We start from the raw sequence: 7,777 nt of genomic DNA on the forward strand, positions 1-7,777 counted from the left end.
GTTTTTCGCTAGAGATGCTGCAGCTGTTATTTGGTTAGCTAGCTATGCTGAACTTCAACGACTGTTATCCACAGTTAGCATATCTCTTAGTTGTCAAATATATTTGGCATCGATCAAAAGGGTGGGCAGGCCAGTTCCCATTCCGTTGTCAAAACGTGGGTAGGGACATGCTTGGATTGACAGGTAAGCTGCAGAAGGACAAGCAGGCTACTATTCCCCAACTTTTATCAGGGCAATTTTGACGGACAACTAGCTGAAAAAGTTTGAGAGCGTTTATCTAATGTTCCCTCATTAGATTTTAGCTCATCTCACTATGTCTAGCATTAGTTGTTGATGTGCATAGGTAATTGAGGGAGAGCGAAAATACAGTTTCATGGCTGTTTGATCAAAATTATTGTTTAGTTCCTTAATGTAAGAGGACTCCTGTGCTATTTAAATTTTTGCAGAAATCCATTCAGTGGCTTTTGGCGAATGTGTTCAAATGATCTAAAGTCGTGCTGTTGCTCCTGCCTGTAAACACATAGTTAAGTTCAAAGTGAATGAATGCAGGCCCTTGCAGTGTTGCCAACTCCTCAGTAAGGAAAGTAGCTATTGGCTGTCCTAAAAGTCGCTAAATTACGTCATCACATAATTTGCATAATTGGCCATGTGCATGTAATTGTGATGGACGCTGTGGGAGAGATAAAAAGTGAGTAAAAAACAACCTTAAATATGTTTAGAACTACAAATGAACTTTCTTCTGTCTATTCATTTTTTTTTTGTTACGTCACAATTCCAACCCTCCTCCTTTATCCCGGCTTGTGACCGGCAAGTGACCAAAAAAAAGACACCGGAAAGTGACCAAAAAAAAGACACTGGCAGAGTTACTTATTTAATTTTTTTAAATCTTAATTTAATTTGGTTTGGTTTTGAACCTTATGGTCCACTTAGGAGCCTACAACAAGTCACAGTAAAACATCAACATTTTTAACCATAATTTTTTTACCATTTTTTTGTATACAATCTGGACCAAAAAGAGACAATAGAATAAAATGTCAATGGCAATGTGAGAAAATGATGGTAACTAGTCTGGCCCTAATTCAGGTTAATTGTCCGCACGTGCGCGATTCATTTGCAGTCTGGATGCAGAGGGGTGAGCATCTCCTGCTCTGACTGCAGCGCGAGGACTGGACTGCCTGTGAGTGCTTTGGGACAGCACCCGCATTCATGTCAGTCTCCAATAACACCATAAAAAGTCACTAGATTTGTCGCTAGAGGGTTATGAATACTCGCTAAATATAGCGACAAAGTCGCTAAGTTGGAAACACGGGCCTTGTGGCAACTGGCTTATTTGCATATAGGCCTACTGTAGCTCTGATTGGCTATGGAGCACCAGTCTGTGTAGAATCCGATCCTGGACAGGACAGACGTTTTTATTCGGTTTTATTTAATGCAGTGTCTGTCTATTCATTGTCCAAACGCACGCCGCTTTCCGACTATTGCTATATTATTTTCACAAATGCCTTACTATACGTCATTCTCAAACATTGTATACATTTATGATAATGTAAAAATGACCATATCTAAGTACTAGCTTGTCAGAATATTTAAAAAAGGTGTTACAAATATTTCATGTTGCTAAATGCTGTCAATTCCACTTTAAGCTTATAACAGTTTTGATGAAATCTTCTAGTTGAATGTTCTACATAGTGATTGCTTCCCACTGAGCGCAGACAGCAATTGAACATCTATTGCACATTTGTTCAATGTAATTTATCAATGGACAAGGAGAAGATTAAATTAGCCACCAGCCAGCTTGAGAACAGTTAGTAAACAACTTTACTTCTAAGCAATACTTTTGCTCAGTTTACACAGGCCGCCCATTCTGATCTTTTGCCAAATTGTTGGCAAAATAGCTGATCTGATTGGTCAAAAGACCAAATAGTGGAAAAAGATCAGAATTGGGCTGCCTGTGTAAATGCAGTCTTTGTTTCAAGTGTCCTTTCATAACTGGTACCGCTCACGGAGAGAAAGTAGCTAGTTCTAGCTAGTTAGTGTTAACCATATTTGCTACCTAGAACTAAGAAGTACGCTTGCTAGTCACACATATATATATATATATATATATATATATATATATATATATATATATATATATACTGCTCAAAAAAATAAAGGGAACACTAAAATAACACATCCTAGATCGGAATGAATGAAATATTGTTATTAAATACTTTTTTCTTTACATAGTTGAATGTGCTGACAACAAAATCACACAACAATTATCAATGGAAATCAAATTTATCAACCCATGGAGGTCTGGATTTGAGTCACACTCAAAAATTAAAGTGGAAAACCACACTACAGGCTGATCCAACTTTGATGTAATGTCCTTAAAACAAGTCAAGATGAGGCTCAGTAGTGTGTGTGGCCTCCACGTGCCTGTATGACCTCCCTACAACGCCTGGGCTTGCTCCTGATGAGGTGGCGGATGGTCTCCTGAGGGATCTCCTCCCAGACCTGGACTAAAGCATCCGCCAACTCCTGGACAGTCTGTGGTGCAACGTGGCGTTGGTGGATGGCGCGAGACATGATGTCCCAGATGTGCTCAAATGGATTCAGGTCTGGGGAACGGGCGGGCCAGTCCATAGCATCAATGCCTTCCTCTTGCAGGAACTGCTGACACACTCCAGCCACATGAGGTCTAGCATTGTCTTTGTAATTTGTAAGTCGCTCTGGATAAGAGCGTCTGCTAAATGACTTAAATGTAAATGTAAATGTCTTGCATTAGGAGGAACCCAGGGCCAACCGCACCAGCATATGGTCTCACAAGGGGTCTGAGGATCTCATCTCGGTACTTAATGGCAGTCAGGCTACCTCTGGCGAGCACATGGAGGGCTGTGCGGCTCCCGGTCATGCTGGAGGATGTTGCAGGCAGCAGAACGTTCTCCACGGCGTCTCCAGACTCTGTCACGTCTGTCACATGTGCTCAGTGTGAACCTGCTTTCATCTGTGAAGAGCACAGGGCGCCAGTGGCGAATTTGCCAATCTTGGTGTTCTCTGGCAAATGCCAAACGTCCTGCACGGTGTTGGGCTGTAAGCACAACCCCGACCTCTGAACGTCGGGCGCTCATACCACCCCCATGGAGTCTCTTTCTGACCGTTTGAGCAGACACATGCACATTTGTGGCCTGCTGGAGGTCATTGTGCAGGGCTCTGGCAGTGCTCCTCCTGCTCCTTCTTGCACAAAGGCGGAGGTAGCGGTCCTGCTGCTGGGTTGTTGCCCTCCTACGGCCTCCACCACGTCTCCTGATGTACTGGCCTGTCTCCTGGTAGCGCCTCCATGCTCTGGACACTATGCTGACAGACACAGCAAACCTTCTTGCCACAGCTCACATTGATATGCCATCCTGGATGAGCTGCACTACCTGAGCCACTTGTGTGGGTTGTAGACTCCGTCTCATGCTACCACTAGAGTGAAAGCACCGCCAGCATTCAAAAGTGACCAAAACATCAGCCAGGAAGCATAGGAACTGAGAAGTTGTCTGTGGTCACCACCTGCAGAACCACTCCTTTATTGGGGGTGTCTTGCTAATTGCCTATAATTTCCACCTGTTATCTATTCCATTTGCACAACAGCATGTGAAATTTATTGTCAATCAGTGTTGCTTCCTAAGTGGACAGTTTGATTTCACAGAAGTGTGATTGACTTAGTTACATTGTGTTGTTTAAGTGTTCCCTTTATTTTTTTGAGCAATATATATATACATACATACATACATTGGGGAGAGCAAGTATTTGATACACTGCCTATTTTGCAGGTTTTTCTACTTACAAAGCATGTAGAGGTCTGTCATTTTTATCATAGGTACACTTCAACCCTGAGAGAACAAAAATCCAGAAAATCACATTGTATGATTTTTAAGTAATTAATTTGCATTTTATTGCATGACATAAGTATTTGATCACCTACCAACCAGTAAGAATTCCATCTCTCACAGACCTGTTATTTTTCTTTAACTTCTTGCGTCGAGCCATCCCGGATCCGGGATCGTGACTACAGCCTCAAGCCCATTACCATAACGCAATGTTAACTATTCATGAAAATCGCAAATGAAATTAAATCAATATGCTAGCTCTCAAGCTTAGCCTTTTGTTAACAACACTGTCATCTCAGATTTTCAAAATATGCTTCTCAACCATAGCAAAACAAGCATTTGTGTAACAGTATTGATAGCCTAGCATAGGATTATGCCTGGCATTCAGCATGCAACATTTTCACAAAAACCAGAAAATCATTCAAATAAAATAATTTACCTTTGAAGAACTTCAGATGTTTTCAATGAGGAGACTCTCAGTTAGATAGCAAATGTTCAGTTTTTACAAAAATATTATTTGTGTTGACAAATCGCTCCGTTTTCTTCATCACGTTTGGGTAAGAAAAAACGAAAATTAAGTCATTAAAACGCGAACTTTTTTCCAAATTAACTCCATAATATCGACAGAAACATGGCAAACGATGTTTAGAATCAATTCTCAAGGTGTTTTTCACATATCTATCGATGATAAATCCTTCGTGGCAGTTGCCTTTCTCTTCTGAAGAAATGGAACGCGCATGGACCTAGAGATTACGCAATAATTTCGACACAGGACACCAGGCGGACACCTGGTAAATGTAGTCTCTTATGTTCAATCTTCCAATGATATGCCTACTGTTAGTGTTTCATACTGGAGAGGGAATGCAGATCAACGACGCTGGACAGAGTGGAATCAGGTGTATCAAAAAGGCCGTTTATTGGTCAAAGATATCTTGTTCTACATCGTGCACGGATCTAGTTCATATAACCCGATGAGGGGTCAGGTGAAAAAGAGAACTTATACAGAGGTTACATTCATTTTTATACATAGAATAAAGTAGGTATAGCCTTGTGACGTCTTCTGAATGGTCCCATAGGGTTGGAGGCGGACCCGCTCTAGCCAGAGTAGAAGCCCCCATTGGTGCACAGCAGTCTTCTGTTCTGGGCACCCGACCATTAGCAGGGGAGAAGAGTTGTTTATTCTAGGAGATGTTTTTGTCAGGGATTCGTGAGGTAGAGGGCAGTTTACTATGGCTGGGTGTATGTGTTCATGCGATGGAATGTCTTTGTTTCCTGGAGTCGTAAGACAGCAAAGCTGAGGAGAGGTGTTAGGGGGTAGTTTTATTGCTGGCTGTGTGAGCTAGTTCCTGTTTTAGCAGGGGTACATAGTCAGGCGGTTTGGCTTGGCGCTGTATAATATATGAACTATGTATATGAATGTTTACATATATTTATATAACACTACAAATACGTCACAATGCTGCAGACACCTTGGAGAAACGACAGAAAGGGCAGGCTCATTCCTGGCGCATTCACAGCCATATAAGGAGACATTGGAACACAGCGCCTTCAGAATCTGGGGCATTTCCTGTATGAAACTTCATCTTGGTTTCGCCTGTAGCATTAGTTCTGGGGCACTCACAGATAATATCTTTGCAGTTTTGGAAACGTCAGAGTTTTTTCTTTCCAAAGTTACATTACATAGTCGATTACACGCATAGTCGAGCATCTTTTCGTGACAAAATATCTTGTTTAAAATGGGAACGTTTTTTATCCAAAAATCAAAAGAGCGCCCCCTATCTCGAAGAAGTTAAGGATCCCTCCTTTTCTCCACTCATTACCTGTATTAACTGCACCTGTTTGAACTCTTTACCTGTATAAAAGACACCTGTCCACACACTCAATCAAGCAGACTTCAACCTCTCCACAAAGGCCAAGACCAGAGAGCTGTGTAAGGACATCAGGGATACAATTGTAGACCTGCACAAGGATGGGATGGGCTACAGGACAATAGGCAAGCAGCTTGGTAAGAAGGCAAAAACTGTTGGCGCAATTGTTAGAAAATGGAAGAAGTTCAAGATGACGGTCAATCACCCTCGGTCTGGGGCTCCATGCAAGATCTCACCTCGTGGTGCATCAATGATCATGAGGAAGGTGAGGGATCAGCCCAGAACTACACGGCAGGACCGTCATGTATTAAAATCCTGCAGCGCACGCAAGGTCCACCTGCTCAAGCAAGCGCATGTCCAGGCCCGTCTGAAGTTTGCATATGACCATCTGCATGATCCAGAGGAGGAATGGAAGAAGGTCATGTGCTCTGATGAGACAAAAATAGAGCTTTTTGGTCTAAACTCCACTCGCCGTGTTTGGGGGAAGAAGAAGGATGAGTACAACCCCAAGAACACCATCCCAACCATGAAGCATGGAGGTGGAAACATAAATCTTTGGGGATGCTTTTCTGCAAAGGGGACAGGACAACTGCACCGTATTGTGGGGAGGATGGATGGGGCCATGTATCGTGAGATCTTGGCCAACAACCTCCTTCCCTCAGTAAGAGCATTGAAGATAGGTCGTGGCTGGGTCTTCCAGCATGACCACGGACCGAAACACACAGCCAGGGCAACTAAGTGGCCTAGCCAGTCTCCAGACCTGAACCCAATAGATCATCTTTGGAGGGAGATGAACTTCCGTTTCGCCCAGTGACAGCCCCGAAACCTGAAGGATCTGGAGAAGGTCTGTATGGACGAGTGCTGACCCCTGACCTCCTGACCCCTCCTGTCTCAGCCTCCAGTATTTATGCTGCAGTAGTTTATGTATTGGGGGACTAGGGTCAGTTTGTTATATCTGGAGTACTTCTCCTGTCCTATTCGGTGTCCTGTGTGAATTTAAGTGTGCTCTCTCAAATTCTCACTTTCTCCCTTTCTCTCTCGCGGAGGACCTGAGCCCTAGGACCATGCCCCAGGACTACCTGACATGATAACTCCTTGCTGTCCCCAGTCCACCTGGCCGTGCTGCTGCTCCAGCTTCAACTGTTCTGCCTTATTATTATTGGACCATACTGGTCATTTATGAACATTTGAACATCTTGGCCATGTTCTGTTATAATCTCCACCCGGCACAGCCAGAAGAGGACTGGCCACCCCACCCCACATAGCCTGGTTCCTCTCTAGGTTTCTTCCTAGGTTTTGGCCTTTCTAGGGAGTTTTCCTAGCCACCGTGCTTCTACACCTGCATTGCTTGCTGTTTGGGGTTTTAGGCTGGGTTTCTGTACAGCACTTTGAGATATCAGCTGATGTACGAAGGGCTATATAAATACATTTGATTGATTGATTGAGTGGGCCAAAATCCCTGCTGCAGTGTGTGCAAACCTGGTCAAGAACTACAGGAAACGTATGATCTCTGTAATTGCAAACAGGTTTCTGTACCAAATATTCAGTTCTGCTTTTCTGATGTATCAAATACTTATGTCATGCAATAAAATGCAAATGAATTACTTAAAAATCATACAATGTAATTTTCTGGATTTTGTTTTAGATTCCGACTCTCACAGTTGGAAGTGTACCTATGATAAAAATCCTGTTTTAGGTCAGTTAGGATCACTTTATTTTAAGAACGTGAAATGTCAGGATAAAAGTAGAGAGAATTATTTATTTCAGCTTTTATTTCTTTCATCACATTCCCAGTGGGTCAGAAGTTTACATACACTCAATTAGTATTTGGTAACATTGCCTTTAAATTGTTTACCTTGGGTCAAACGTTTCGGGTAGCCTTCCACAAGTTTCCCACAATAAGTTGGTTGAATTTTGGCCCATTCCTCCTGACAGAGCAGGTGTAACTGAGTCAGGTTTGTAGGCCTCCTTGCTTGCACACGCCTTTTCAGTTCTGCCCACAAATTTTCTATAGGATTGAGGTCAGGGCTTTGTGATGGCCACTCCAATACC

The sequence above is a fragment of the Oncorhynchus keta genome, chromosome 5 (genome assembly GCF_023373465.1).
Source record: "Oncorhynchus keta strain PuntledgeMale-10-30-2019 chromosome 5, Oket_V2, whole genome shotgun sequence".
In the NCBI taxonomy this organism is placed as follows: Eukaryota; Metazoa; Chordata; class Actinopteri; order Salmoniformes; family Salmonidae; genus Oncorhynchus; species Oncorhynchus keta.